This window comes from Charadrius vociferus, unplaced genomic scaffold (assembly GCF_000708025.1).
Source record: "Charadrius vociferus isolate BGI_N301 unplaced genomic scaffold, ASM70802v2 scaffold433, whole genome shotgun sequence".
Taxonomy (NCBI): Eukaryota; Metazoa; Chordata; class Aves; order Charadriiformes; family Charadriidae; genus Charadrius; species Charadrius vociferus.
In genome coordinates this window covers 1,505,265-1,518,093 of record NW_009647846.1, presented here as the reverse complement: position 1 = coordinate 1,518,093, position 12,829 = coordinate 1,505,265, and the positions used below count along the sequence as shown (strand labels likewise).

General features: G+C 44.5%; 1 protein-coding gene across 1 annotated transcript in view; it reads right to left on the bottom strand.

The window, feature by feature from the left end:
- Window positions 1–12,829, bottom strand: part of LOC104284537 (histone-lysine N-methyltransferase SETMAR) — a 124,306-nt gene that overhangs the window by 74,941 nt on the left and 36,536 nt on the right. The gene's annotated exons all lie outside the window — the stretch shown is intronic.

The window sequence follows — 12,829 nt, the reverse complement described above, 5'->3', positions numbered from 1 at the left end:
ACTCCAGAGTTCTTGGAAAGAAAATTTCTAGGCTAGACTCTGATTTCAGGTTATCTAGAAAGAAAAAACTTGTACAGATGTTTCTGTCCAACCAAATCTTATTTATTGTAGTGGCAAAATAGTAAGGGAGAGTTTAGCCCTGGCAAAATTCAGTGTCTGCTTTCTTTCAGCTGGATAATTAATCTCTTTCTGCTCCTTCACCTTCACAACTGAAACTTTCCTGTCTAGTATGGAAATATCTTTCTAGGGAGCCAGATTACAAGGCATAGCGGACCACTTTTGATACATTTAAGGAACATTTTCCTTCAGGCTTTCTGTGGAGAGCGCTCTCGGGCGCTGCGTGTGCCATTCTGCCATCTGAACCTTGTTAACGATTCAGCCGGTCTTTCTGATCAATGAGCACATTCTTTATGTGCCTCGTTATCTCCCTCTGGGATGTAATGGAGACTGGGAAGGAGGGGGGTGTGAGATAAGCCTTCCCAGAGTGTTACTAGAAAGATGAGGATAAATGTACTCATGAAATGAGTAATCTCATTTTCGCACAATAACTCAAAATTCATACTAAATAAATGGTCTGTGCCTTTAGAATGATTTTAATGATAACGCATGGCCTAATCAGGACCATCAATAATCAGGATTTTTGCATAAAGGCAAGATATTTAAGTGGGAGGATCGCTAGGAAGAGTCCTGGCGGGAGTCGCGCCGTGCCTGCCTGGGCTGTGGAAGAGGTGCTGAGCTGTTCATCGCGCCCCGTGCCCGGGGGCCGCGCTTTGGGACCAGGAGCCCCGTCTGCCTCTTTCAGGGTACTGGCTAAACTGCAAAGAACATAAAAGCTTCCCTTCACTTTTTTTTTTTTTTTTTTTTTTTTTAAATGCCCTTGGTGCTGCGGAGCAGTTGAAAGCTGAGTGAATGTCTGAATGTGTCGGAGGGTGCGTCCCCGAGGCCGGCGAGGCAGCTGGGCACAGAGGGCCGATTCACGGCAGTGCCAGCCCCGGCTCCGCTTTGTTGAGGGTCCCCGGTGCCGATACGGAGAGAGGACAGAGTATTTTCTGTGAGGCAGGAGGGGTTGGCACAGGCTCCTTCCATTCTCCAGCTGCACCGTGTAAAACTTGTTAGCGCACTAACAGAGATAGTCTAGCCACATGGCAGAAAAATGGGGAAAAAAATGCACATTTAAATGACTTACAGGCACATCTTGCAGCTTTTTGCAACTTCCCCGAATCTGTGTCTCCCCAAACTCTCCTGCCTCTGTCCAGAAGGACATGTCAGCTTTCCAGCCAGGCTTCCCCCTCTCCCACCCCCGGTGTGGGGGGCGGATTGGTGAAGGGGATTAACCTGTGGAGTGTCAGTCCAGAGCTGGAAGGAGCTCATGTAAGTCTTTTGCGATGTGATGGTAAGAGAAGACTTAAACAAAAAATGCTGTGTTACTGAAAATAAAATATTTTCAGGTGAAAATAAGTGGAGCAATACCGTCTTTCTTTGATTCAACGTGCATGTTTTATGGAGTAGGTCTGTCTCACTGTTATCTTCTGCTGTCTCCAGCTGTTTATTTTTTGCCCTTAATTTCGTGATCCTGCAAAAGCGTAAGCACATCTCCAGTGTCAGGTACTGGGAGTAGTTTCTGCCTGTGATCCGGCATGTGTGCCGGGGCTTTCAGGGTCAGGGCTGTAGCCCTCCCCTGCCTTCAGGCAGGGCTGTTTCACCTTCCACCTTTGTCAGCCATGCATCTGACTCATGTTTCTGGGTGCAACTGTAGTGTTTACAATAAGAAATTTGCTTTTACAGTACATTCTTTTATGCTATCTGGCTGCATATCCAAATTATTTAGAAAGGGCTGCCCTGCACAGGTACTCTGCGTGTCCTTTGTGCACAGATTGGGGGATGTTTGTGTGTGAGACAAGTTATGACCTTGCACAAAGTTAGTTATCTGTTTTTTTTTTACACAGTTGGGTAGTTGTGTGCGAAAATTTGGTATACGGTGGTGTACCTAAGTCTTAAGTTTTGACCATTGCTGAAGTGGTAAATGAGAAGCGATTTCCAAGGGCATTCCTCGCAGTCAGCAATGGAGCCAGGCTTGGGTGCAGGTAAGGCCTAGGGCTAACAGGAGATCTTTTAACATCATCTGCAAGTTGGCAATTTCTGATGGCCTGAATCCTTCTCCTGTTTGAATTTTCCTCAGTTACCAACTAACTTGGCTTCAGCCGGCTGAACTGAGGGCCTGTGTAGCGAAAGGCCACAAATACCCATTTGAATACTCCATTTAGGGTGATGCTGTGCAGCTCCAGCGCAGGGGATTCTTTGTTTTCTGCAGCTGCTTTACTACGGGGAATAGAGACACTTTCTGGTGACTGTTTCCTGATGGGAACCTCTTGGGTTGCAATTGAATTACCAAGGGGAGCTGGTGGCAATACCGCAGCGGGCTGTGGGCACCGGGGGACTGGTAGTGGTCTTTGGAAAGGAGTGAAGTCTGTGGGGCTGAAGGTCCACCCACACGGGCATGGTACGGGGTCCCTCCCTGCTCTAACCCGTTCTCCCAAATCCAGCCACTGGCAAAATGAAACGTTACAGATCGTTTCTTGCTCCCCAGCGTTTGTCATATTGCAGGAATGTATGGAAAAATCCGTCAAGGGCTGTTGGCGTTCCTCGTCAGCCTTGTCCTTGGCTTAGATTTGTATCTTACTGCTGCAAGTGTCTCTTGCTGCAAGTTGGTCTGTAGATGACTTGCTCTTCTTGTCGTTACTCAGTGATGGGGAACTGCAGAAAGTGTTAAGGTACAGGTCAGTTATGGCCTTCTGAAGGGAAGTTAAGGTCACTGACGGTTAGATGAAATGCTTTGATATTCTTTTCTGACGCATTTCAAATTTTTTTTTCTTTTAAGTCTGAAGAAATTGTTGACTTCAAATATCTTGCAGTTTGGAGACCTCCTTTTGGCTGGTTTGGAAAGCTGTGATACCTTTGTTCCTACCGATGCAAAGGGATTCTCTCGGCTTCATGGGCCTAACAGGTGCTGAGGTACTTGACAGGTTTCTCCCACTTAGGAGCATTGAAATCCCATAAGCAAATCAATCTCATTCAGGCCTTCTCTTCAGGGAACTGTTTATTAATTCACGCAGACCAATTCAGGCAAAATCCTCAAGTAAAACAAAGCAAATCTCTTCCCTTCCCCAGCCAAAGCCATAACCGCCTTTTCCTCTGCCTCTGTCTGTCCCAGGCGCAGGACCCAGCGCTCCCCTCCTCGTGGTTTTCCCCAGCCTGGCTCTCCTGCCATTTCAGAAGATGTCTGATTCTTTTTTAAATGTCTGGTAACTTAACAAGGCTGCTTGGACAGACACTTCAGACGTCTGCGCATAAACCAAAGCCTGTTGCGCTCGCACTTGCTACACTGCCTCTGCCAGTGGAATTTTTGATCCTTTCTTCTAGACTGTATCTTGCGGTGGCTGTAGTGGTTTCTTTACTTTCAAATCTCAGACTCTCATCTTTGCCTTAGGTATACCCTTCATTGTGCTTATGGAAAAGGTATGAGATCCTGTAAGGTAAAATATCCACTGGCAGAATTACTTGGAAGGCTTTCACATTTGGGAGTGGGAAAGAACACCTGTTAATCTGCTGTCTTAAACAAAACTGGGAAGATGATCAAATAATTATTATTTTGAAAATTAAGTTCTTTATTTTTGTAAATTTGTCCTGCAAAGCCTTGCCTCCTGTTTTATAACTGAGCACAAACCATTCACACTCACTTTCCTGAATGGAAGTGCAAATAAAATCCACTCTACATTGTCCTGATACTGAAGGTACAATATAAATTCATGCCTCTCTGTGTAGACATATACATGCTCATAATATCATTGTGGATGAGGTTTTTTTTTAACTGGTGGCCATAATTGTCAGGGCTTTTTGACAAATGTAATTTTAAAAGTACTTCTAGAAGTTTCGTTCTTGTATTTTTGTTTCTGTTTTGTTTTGACAGTTGGTAAACATCACAGAAGATCCAGTAAAGAGACAGATGCTGACTTAGTGGGTACACAGTTTGAATGACAAACCAAGATCAACAGATCATTATTTTTCACAGCAAGCAGAGAGGAGCTGAGAGAAATGGCTGATTTCAGTGCCAACCTCTGCTGATAGTAGCTCTTGTGTGCCAGAACGCTGCGCAACAGGAGAAGATCTCTCTTGCGCTGTTTTGGGGTTTTGCTCTGTTCGATTGCAATTACATTTTTTACATTCAGGCCAGTACCAGTTTGCTCAAAGTACTGCCATTACAAAAAGGTGGCTGATGACCTCATCTGTTCTAATTCAAATCATGTTGTTGCATGTTGGCAAATATTTATTTTGATTTTCTGCCTTTCTACCAACTTTTGGGCTTTATTCCCAACTTCACTGAGTTGATGCTTAGAGCAGGTCAATGGAGCATAGGCACCATGGTCTTTTCACTCTCTTTTGACATCCTTTATTGTTGAACCAGCTTAACTCTGGACTAAATCTTGATGCAAGTCAAAGTGCTCTGCTGCAGTTGCACATCGTCTGATGTCTTCAGAAATACCACTATGTCCTCAGCTTCTAAAGGAAAAAAAGGTGATTCAGGAGAAACTCGTTCAGTGCCTGTGGAGAACAGCTTTGGGGGACTTTTCCCACTGTTTCAGTGGTTCAAGGGTGGATCAGGTGTTTTCTATTTACCATCGTGTTATATATATGGATACAGTGGTAGTACAGTTCAAAAGTCTTTGTCATCGTTACATGGATTAAATAAGTAGCATATGGAAATGCCAGATAATATTTATTTTACATTTCTGTGTTCAGCTTCTGAGCTTTGAGTGGTAATTGTCTAGAGGGAAATACTTATTTCTAAAAATGCAGTTCACTAGTTGTTATCTTCCACATTAATCATATGTTCATCAAATATGTTCATATGAGTGTTTTTCACATCTCTCAGTCTGATTTTCTCTTTGCCTATACAGAGCTGTACAGCTGATGAAATCCACACACTGTCTCAGTTTTAAAACCAGTTTTTGACTTAATTCTTCCAGACAATAACTGAAGAGTTTGCTCCGACTGCTGTTGCTGAGCATCTGGTAAGGTGAAAGCTCTTTGAAACCATAGTCACAACCCACCAGTAACTCACAGCTCAGAGCTTGGTTCTGCCTGTAAATATTTGTACTTCAGGATCTGCTCTATTGCTCTCTTGGATAGCAAATGGCTTGCCTCTAAATTTTTTTACCCAGTAAGGGCTGTTTTACCTGACCGCACTTGTGTTCTGCTCATAAATACTCCAGCCACTCGGGATTGCTGAAGTTTGGGACGTTCTAATAAAGCGATACTGTACCATGGGACTTCATAAACTCAGCATATTTTTCTGGAATTGCTGCACTTCTACACAGCCGCTGTTGATCTGCCCAACTCCTTGTCTGTCCTTGTTCTTGGAAGTTTTCTCTGTGAACGACATGACCACATAGCAAAACATTAGTATCGTCCATGTCGCTGGAGCCAACCTGGAGTGTGCAGACCATTGGGAATGCACCACCGCGGTGCACTCTCAGATGCTACGAACAGAGCAGTTGTACTGCCCAGGTGGTAATTGCTGAAGGCATTTGCTTATGGTAAGTAAAAGGCCTGATGTGTTACTTAAGAGAAAATGTGCAGAGCTCTGGTTTTCAAATACGATTGATAAATTGTATGGGCAGGTGAGGGATTTGGGCCCACAGATTGCCATGTTCGTCCATCAGATGATAATTTGATCGGTTCCGTGGCAAGGTAGACACCTGAATGTTAGAGTGTGAAGACTGTCTCTGGCAAGCAGCGCTCCTGACGCCTGTGGAATGAGCCTTCGCTCACACAAGTGGCCATGCGCTGGTGGAGGCTGCGTCCATGAGAACCCAATTGATGCTACAGAAGGTCACAGTTTTTCCTCAATCTCTTCTTGCTTTTATTCTTTGTAAGTAAATGACACTTAATTTAAACACCCTTAGTATTTGGAAGTAAACCAGTAATTGCATAAGCTGAATGAACAGTTACTCACCTCCTGTCTTCTGACTTTGCCATTGGTCCCAGAAGAGAATTTCTTCTAATAAATGACTTTGAGGCAGAAAAATATGTTTCCTATGGTCTTGATACTGTAAGTGGCCAGGAACGTGCAATAGGACGGCCAGCCAAGATGATCTCAAATCAGTGCCGCTGAATCACTGTGGTCATTTTCAGAAAGGTCAGTTAAAACCCAGGAAAATTAATTCAAAAATTAATTTCTTATTATAGTTCAGGCAGCGGAATGTTGAAGATGTTTTGAAGAAGCCATAAATCTGGTACGGACGCTTCAACCTTTGAACTGAATGGTAGGGTTACATCAGTATCAATCAGTGCCAGCTGTTCAAATCATAAGCATCAGAAGCCTCAGAACTGAGGGGTGAAACTTCTGAGCAGCTCATGAACTGGGTGTGCTTACATCAGATCATCTCCAAAGCTCGGGACACGGTGTTGCAGGCCAGCATGCTGTGCCGTGACTCTAGCAGATGCATTTTTCTCTTTCACGATAAAAAAAAGTGACCCCCTGCTGCTGCCCTTCCTCGTTCGCCGAGATCAGCCATCCCCAGGCTGAGCACTGAGCTGTTTTTCTCACTTTGCTATTTTTCTCTTCACATCTGCTGGTTTTCTCTGTGGTAGCATCTTTGAGCAGAACTGCATTTGTTGAAAGTAAGGAATAAACCAGTGTGTTCTCAGTGTCGCAGATACCGTGATTCCCGGCAAGGGCAGGAGAAGGGTGTAAGGAAGGCTGTTTTCCTGGTGCATGGGAGAGGAGAGTCACTCTTGTCTTCTTGGACCTGTTTGCGAACCTCCACGGGGAATTTTCATGATGGATTGACAACCTGTGAAACTCTGACGTTACTATCAAATCATCCTTGCAGCCTTCGTACATCTTTCCCACTTCCTGCTGCTCAAATTTCAGCATGGATCTAGCAAGCAGCGTTTCCGTAGGTTGCTAGGGTTGGAAATTACTTTCTACAAGTGATGGCAGTTCAAAAATCGCATGATGTTTTGAGAGAGCACAGAAATTATTTTAATAAAATGAATATTTGTAAGACAATATAGTATTTCAAAAGAGAAGTTGTTTTGTCACACCTGAAATACTATAAAGATGATGAAGAAAACTGGCCCTGGTTTTTGAAAGAATTTTTTTCTTTAGTAAATATTGTAGGTTTCAGGATCAGAGGGAAATCCTAATGCAGAATGAAGAGATGATTCCAAAATGGCGTATTAGGAAGGAGATGTTTTCTAGTCTTTTGATTACGGTGCTGATCTGAATAGAAACACCCAAATCTATTTTGACGTGATGGCTGGAAACAAAGCTAACACAGTTTCCTAAAATGTCAATCATACTTGGTGAAAATTTATTTCCTTCTCTCATAAAATTGTACCACCCACTGAAATTAAAACCTTTTTTTCCTTTGGTTTGCTGGTACGTCAGATGGAAGCACACATTTAGCTGAATTTCAAGCAATCTTGGTCTCTTTCAGTATTCAGTTTGAATTTCTTTAGTATTAGGATGCGCTGACAGTTTTGCAGTAAATCCTCATTAGACGTATGCGTGCTAAGGAGCCTCAGCGTGCACAGCTAGAGTCGTTACTTGTGTAGCTATTTGTTTTCTATTTTCTAACCTACTCGGATTCAAATGTAACTCTGTTCTTCTTGCTGTTTAACTTGATTTCAAACAGTTTGAACAATATAGCCGAAGGCGTCTGTTGTAGCGCAGAGTTGAAACCATGTCTGGAATTTGTTAGAGGAAAACCCAGTTCGGTGCCCGTCCTTCAGCGCCAAGAAGTACTCTTAAAAAAGTTTGCAAAAGTTTGCTGTAATCTCAGGTTAAGTAAAAAATGAGTAATTCTGAAGCGAGCTAGAAGCCCTGGTGAAGGGTTCACCTCTGGCAAGATGATGTACCTGTTGGTGTTCCTCAGCCTTCAAAATCCGGTGGCATTTCTGGGCCACTGTGAGTGACAGTGCTGTGGGAAACGTGGATGGAGGTGGATTTGCACATAGCCAGATTCCCGTTAAAACCGTGGATTGAAAGTAAATGGGTCGTGAGATGGGCTTTTGTTAAGGAGACACAATTATGGTGAAAAGGTACGAAATAAAGAGAGTTGGGTCTGGTACTGTGCACCGAAAAGAGAGTCGTGCTGAGACGTGAGGTTTGTGGGGAAGCAGCACTGATGGCAGAAGGGCAGACTTGGATCCTGTCTGCCATAGTACTGCTGAGGAGGTGAGGATAATCTTTAAAGGGTTTCCCGAGATTAGCAGCTAAGAAAAGAGGTTTTATAAGAAATGACACCTCCTGCCGTTTCTTAGGAATGGCAGAAAAAGTTCTTCATGTGTGAATAGCACCATGTACAAATCCATGATAAGAAGTGCTCGATTTTTGCTCCCACCAAGCTGTACACCTTCTACTTCAGTATTTTGCTGTACTGGATTCATGCTGGCGATGGACACCGTAAGGTACATTTTCCTCATTCCCCAGCAAGAGATTTCTGTCCTTCAGCAGCTTGTGTTTTCCTTTGGCTTTTGTTGAAGCTTCTCTTTGTTAAGTGTTTTGGATGTAGTTGTTCCTTAGCATGTTCTCCTCCCAGGGCAAGACGTGTGCCTGGTAGGGACCGGCCAGAGGAGTCAATCCATTTTCCTATAACCAGTGAGGGAGGAGAGAATTGAAAAGAAATAATTCTCCAAGTTTTCCCCATCTTGTGCTGTGAGGGGAGATCTGTTTTTCTGTGTAGGAGGGTGGTCATCAGTATTTTCAGTACTGAAGTCTTGAGTAACTATAATAGAAAGCACTGCTTTTCTACTGTTTTGCTACTGATTAATTTCCTCATGTAGTGCTGCTTTTTTTTTTTTTTTTTTTTTTTAAAAAAAAGAAGCTCTTTTTCCAGGCAGAATCAAACTATAAATGTGGTAGCTGTGCTTTTGCACAGGTCAGGTGGATGTCAAATAAGATGGCAATGAAATAACAAAGTGCTTTTAAAAGAAATGAGTGCAGCTCCCAGTGAGGCAGAGCACAGCGAGGAGGAGAAATTGGTTGGGGAACATCTAGAAAAATCTGAACGTACAAACAATTGAATACAATAATGATCCTAAAGAATTGCTTAGCAGCTTGGTGAGTTCTGGTGTTTTGTTCAGACAAGTTGTAAGTTGGGGAGGGAAATTGGGACATTAGGGAGAAGTGAATTGGCAATTCCTGTGAGGGTGAGAATGACAGCGCAGATGCTGAAGTCAGTCACTGCAGTGGTTGAATAGACCCTCTCCAGGTCCTGTCTCAGCTCATAAAAGGGTTCGGAGGGGTTCTGTGCTCGGTGCTGGGCAAGGGAAACGCAGGTGGGATTTGTAAAGGCACATGTAGAAGATTCCCACTGTGTGACTTCTAGGGGCCCTTTATGGCTTAGAAATTTTTTAGCCCTTCCTTCCTTTGGAAGGAAGTAAGTCTGATGCCATGAGCCAGAACCTGACTAGCTCCAAGTCCGCGCGACTGTGGAATTCAAGGACTGCAGCAGCTTTTCTGCCGTTCTTGGGTGTAGAGGAACACTGACAAGTTGCCTTAGTCGTCCACAGTATTTCAAGGGTTAATCCTTTTTAAAGTACTACAGTGTTTAATGTTTGCTGACATTTAATTGAGACAAAGCCTATGAAATGAAAGACAAGATAAGAGATTTACTAAATCAGAATGCGTCTAGGTCGGGGAGAACTTAATTTCTATATTGGAAATTGCAAATTTGACCCTGGAGCCGAGTTAAGCTTTGCTTCTTATTTATATTAGAATGAATCTGTTTCTAATTCTGTGGATTTTTAGTCTGATACTTTTCAGGTTAAGGGGTTTTTTTTGTTTTTGGTTTTTTTGGGGGGCAGACGGAATTATGGGGGAATCTTCCACCTATGGTTTTTTCATGTCTTGTTCTGCTTCCCTGAGACTTCAAATACAGTTTCTATGCATTAGTAAATGAACTCATTTTCTTCTGAAAGATGTTCCCATTACTGCTCAAATGTCTCAATTTTGTTACGTGCTGCACTCAAGTCAAAAAGCATCACAAATATTTTTTTCTCCCAACAATTACCAAAGGTTACTCAAAGAGCAAAGGCATTATTTAGTTGAATGTTTTAGAACCATTCAAGAGAAAGTGCACTTGTCACTTCCGCAGTTGTCTGATGCTGCCTTTGCCTCCAGCCAAAGAAAAGGGGATTTTGTTTTCCTCGCAGAAGGGAACTCTCATCAGCTGTTACCACTTTATTGTTGACATTGTACCTTTGTATTACTCTTAGTTCAAGGATCATAAACTTTGTCAGGTTGATTACTCACCAATTAATCCCAAATGGATTTCACTGTCTAATCTAGTTACTTGTATTTCTGTCCTACGCCGCTGTGTGCTTCTCGTAAGACTTCCAGCAAGCTTGGGACTGCGATGTGAGCCCTTGCTTCGGAGGGTGCGATGCGTGACAGTTGTAAATGTCAAAAATGACAGGGGGTTGTTTCAGCCTGGGCTGTCTTTGTCTCTCTGGCTGTCCCAGCTAGACTGGTCCTAGTCTTGGTGATGGCTCGTTTGAGTTGTTACATGGTGCTCATACACGTGTTACAGGGCAATTAAACTCTCTGCTATCAGTCATTATCTTCCGTTGTTACCAAAGGAAGGGGGAAAAAAAAGAAACATCAACTTCTGACCACCTCTTAACCTAATGGTGGGCTCGGGGAATTACGGAGCATGCCAGGTCGCTTCAGTGGAAGGTAACAGCTATTCAGGTAACAGCAGCAGAACTGCAAATATTTGTTATTCTAAGGGATGAGAATATTTCAAATACGACTTCAGAAGTAATAGGTGAACAACTGGTGTTAAAGTTCAGCAGAAATGAGCTTCATTGACGGGGTTCTCTGGTTACTGGTACTTCATGCAAACTGCTCTGAGAAGTTCTCTGCGATGGGAAATCAAGGAGAATTGGCCTTTCTGCTCCTTTTTTAGTGAAAAATACCTCAACTTGTGTTTCCATCTTCATTTAAGTTCTGCTTCTGCTTGCTAGAGCAAATGTGTAGCTGAGCCATTGCTCAATTTTTCTTCAATTAATATCCTTAATTACACTGTAATTCCATCCTTGTCAGTCAGAAGCCTGTTGTTAGAGTTGAATTCTCTTTAACAATCCATATGTCAGGATCTATTTTTTCTTCACATGCCACAAGACATTTATGAAGAAAAAAGATCCACAACTTTTAAAATTGTAACGACTTTCCCGTGTGGGTACTTAAGCGCTGTGTGGTGGCCGCCCAGGCTGCCGTGTGCGCGCAGTGCTGCAGTCCGCGGGTTAGGTATGACTGAGTCCCTCTTGTTCGACACTTCGCTAGGTCCAGCTGCGCCTCGCAGTGATCTGAGGGTGGATGGGAACACTGTACAATCGTTATTTTCCTTAGAACAAAACTCCTTTGACTGTGTGAAATCAAAGCTTTCTGTAGCTGGTGGCCTGCCAGTCTTGTACGCCAGCGAATCCTTTGGATGGAGTTACTCCATCGTTGAGTTTGGGTTCGTGTCCTGGTTTGAGGTGAAACGGGACCAATTTTGTTCAGTAACTTTGCTTCTTAGCTGGGCCTCTTCTAACCGCTGAAACCCGCAGCACATTGTGCAGACACTGTCGCGCTGAGAGCGCTGTGTACAGCTGCTGCCCAGGCGTGGGATGCGGAGAGGCTCCGGCTTCTCCTTATCGCTCTAACCCCCAGGGGCAGCTCACTTCGGGACGTGCCCCGTCGGAGGGTCGGCAGCGGAGAAGCGCAGAGGGGTCCCACCTGCGGGGAGGAGCGGACAGGACGGGTGACCCCAAACTGACCGACGGCGTATTCCGTCCCATCTGCCTCACGCTCAGTGTAAGAGCGGAGGGATCAAAGGGTCAGCCCTCTGTCTTCAGTGGCCGCGTCCGAGGAGGACTCTGTCTGTTCGTCTGCCTTTGATCCCCATCCTGAATCCGGACCCGGAATCCAGTTCCCGTCCGTCACTGAGTCCAGTCTGGGACTGTCCCGGTGCCACCATCATCATCCTGGGAGCTTGATCTGATTTTGTATAGATTTCATTATTTCCTTTTTCTTTTATTATTAATATTCCATGAAAGTAGTTCAGTTCCTTCTAAACTCCTAAGTCTCTTTTTCCCTCCTCTGCCTCTCACTTGGAAGAGGGGTGTGGGGGAGCATCTCTCGGTCCCATCTGGGGTGCCCCACGTCCACAGTGGCCAGTTTGACCTAAACCACGATGGTTTGGCACCCTGCTGCGCTCTGGCTGTGCTCCTCCCTGTCCCCTCGCACCCTGAGCGCTCCTCCCCGTGCTGACGCCCCTGCCAGTCCCAGTGTCCGCTGGCCCTTTCCACCAGGTTCTCTGGTAGATGAACAGGACCAAATTAAACCTGGGATGATTGTCAGAAGTGGGCTGTTCTGTCTTTGGGTTTGAGGAAGGTGGCTTGTGTTTGCAGCTGGGGCGGTGGAGGACAGGAGAGCCATCGCGGCCGGTCCTGCGGAGAGCCTGTGGCTTCCACCACATCTCTCCCCTCTCCTCACCTGGAGTGCGGCCCCGAGCCCGGCTGCCGGCAGGGGCTGAACGGGCTCTGGGAATGCTCCTGAGCGGTGAGACATCAGCTTTTTGAATAATTTAAAATGCAGCTCATCTATTTGTTTTTTGAGACCCCTCATACCAGGTTCAAACTGGCTCATCTTGCTGCAGTAATGTTTGGGTGGCTTCATGAATTATTCATGTCGCTTTGTGTAGGGTCTTGATTTGCTTTTGAAGGTTATCGATACAAATAGCACTGCCAATTGATACCGCTTAGCTCCGGAGCTGTG